Source organism: Solanum dulcamara, chromosome 10, assembly GCF_947179165.1.
Source record: "Solanum dulcamara chromosome 10, daSolDulc1.2, whole genome shotgun sequence".
Taxonomy (NCBI): Eukaryota; Viridiplantae; Streptophyta; class Magnoliopsida; order Solanales; family Solanaceae; genus Solanum; species Solanum dulcamara.
Genome location: NC_077246.1, coordinates 5,186,411 through 5,189,122, shown reverse-complemented (window position 1 = coordinate 5,189,122; position 2,712 = coordinate 5,186,411).

Sequence of the window (2,712 nt, the reverse complement as noted above, 5' to 3'; positions counted from 1 at the left end):
CACGCCGCAAAACTTTTGCAAAGGGTGGAAACATGCATGCATGTAGAAGGAAAAACTAATTGGCGCAAATAAATGGGAAACATATATATATACCCACATTTTACACGATGATTAAAAAACTATTAAAAGATTGATTAATTTTTTTTTGTTGTTGTTCATATTAATTAGTCTTTTGAAAAAAGATTTTTTAGATTTTAAAAGTTTGTTTAAACTTTCAAAGTCTATTAATTATAGGAGTAAAATGAAAAAAAATTAATAATTTTATTTTAATTTAATAAATGATTAATTAATATGAAATAATTATTTTAAATAAAATATTTATTTAATATGAAACAGAGAGAGGGTAGAGAGGAAATGAGAAGAGCTTAGAGCCAAGAGGCTATTTTGGAAATTTAATACTTTGTGGGCCAATTGAATTTTTCATGGCTCTTTAAACTACATTTCATTAATGGCCACGTGGGTTGAAAAAGGTGCTAACTAATTTGCTTTCAATTATCACTAAATTTCTTAGATGGATATTTATCTATTTTGGTGTAGAATTTGTGTACATCAAATCCTCTATTTAGATTAAGTATTCTTTTTGTTTTAATTTATTTTTCTTAATTTTTTTTATTATATCATGTATTTAAAAAATATGAAAAATAGTACTTTCTGGAATATTTTTAAAACGTATTATAATTTTGGTTAATTTTTAAATTTTTATTTGTGTCACAAAAATTGAGATAGGGGGAGTAATATATATTATTTAAAAATAACGTAATAAGAGAGAATGTGAGCAGCTTAGGATAAATCGGTGAATTAACCAATTTGTCCTTCTACTTCATTTTTCTCTATTTATATGTAGTGTTTCTACATTTCAGTTTAGTTGTATTACTTTCCTTTTTAATATTTAAAGTATTTAAAAATTACAAAAAAGTGGTACTCTAGTCTATAAATCACAATAATTATCGACTTCAAATATTTTTAAAAATTATTAAAAATTTGATTGACTCTCAAAATTTTGTTTGTGCCAGATTAATTGAGATTTGAGACATGAGGGGTAACATATATTATTTGTAAATTACGTAAAAAATGCTATAAATTATAATAATTAACAATTTTAAATATTCAAAAATCAAATAAAAATTGATTGACTCTTTATATCACAATAACTAACAACTTAAAATATTTGAAAAATATATTAAAAATTTGATTAACTCTCAAATTTCACATGTGCAACATAAATTGACGACAGAGGGAATAACATATATTATTTGAAAATTATGTTTTGATTAACTTTCAAAATTTCAATTGTGCCTAATAAATTGAGACAGTGGAATAACATATATTATTTAAAAATTATGTTAAGAGTATTATTATATATCACAATAATTAATTAACAACTTAAATTTTTTTTAAAACATATTAAATTTGATTAACTTTCAAATTTCCACATGTGCCACGTGCGCGAGAGAAAGGGAAACACATATTATTTGAAAATTACGTTAATAAAGAGTATTATAAATGACAATAATTAACAACTGAAAATATTTAAAAAGTATATGAAAAATTGTTTGTGTCTCAAAGTTTCACATGTGCCACATAAATTGCGACAAAGTGAGTAACATATATTATTTAAAAATTACGTTAAAAATACTGTAATATTTAAAAATTATTATCGGTGAATACCCGAGCTATAACACCATGAGGGGATTTGTGACCCCAAATTGGAACTTAATAGTTGATCTTGATGTATGTATCCATTAAGATGGCTACTTCATCATTCGATTTCAGTCAGTGACAGATATGCAGGAGATTCTATATGCAGGCCCATACACCCTCAACTATAAGCCTATAGTTTTGAAGGCCTCGACTTCTTCTTTCAATTTTGAGAAAGAATTCCCAATTGAGATTCCATTATGGGTGAAGTTCCCTAAACCCCCTTTGAACTGCTGGAGTGCTAACTCCTTCAGTAGGATTACTAGCCAAGTAGGAACTCCTATGTATGCAGATGAGTGTACTACAAAGTTGACTAGAATTTTATTTATAAGGATGCTGATTGAGATTAATGTGACTAAGTCTTTTCATGATGACTATGACCAAAACCATTATTATGTGAAAAATATCAAGTAATTGGATATGTTTGTCCACTTGAACCAAGGAAAATTGAGTTTAACGGACAACCAAGGAAAGAAGGAGCACCTGCAAAGAAGTTGACTATGAAGTGGCATTCAAAGGTAGTAGCTCAAGCTGAGGTCCTTCCACATCCAGTAGCTACACCCAAGATGCACACCAAGCAAATCCTCTAGTGAAAGAGCAAGCGAGAATTGATCGAGAGGCAACCAGGATTCGCCTAGCAGCCCTTGAAGTGGATGCGGGAAGGATAGATACACCTATCAGGGGTAATGACATAAGCTCCAACACTGAATTTAACCTGGAAAATTTTCCTATCTTGATCCCAACCACAACTAGGGGTAGGAACAACGTTGGTACTATAATGAGCAAAGGAGGAAGACCTGAAGTGAACAAAGGAAAAGGACCCGAAGCAAGCACGACCCCAGACAGGGGTAAATCAAATCCATGAATTAGCTGATGTGGATCATTAGAGGGGTAAATAAAAAGGATAAACAAAAAGAGTTCAGGAAAATGCTTCAAATGAGAAGAATAAAGTTAGTTGGTCTGATTGAAACTAGAGTCAAACAACATCGAGCAAGCGGGGTCATGAATAAAATT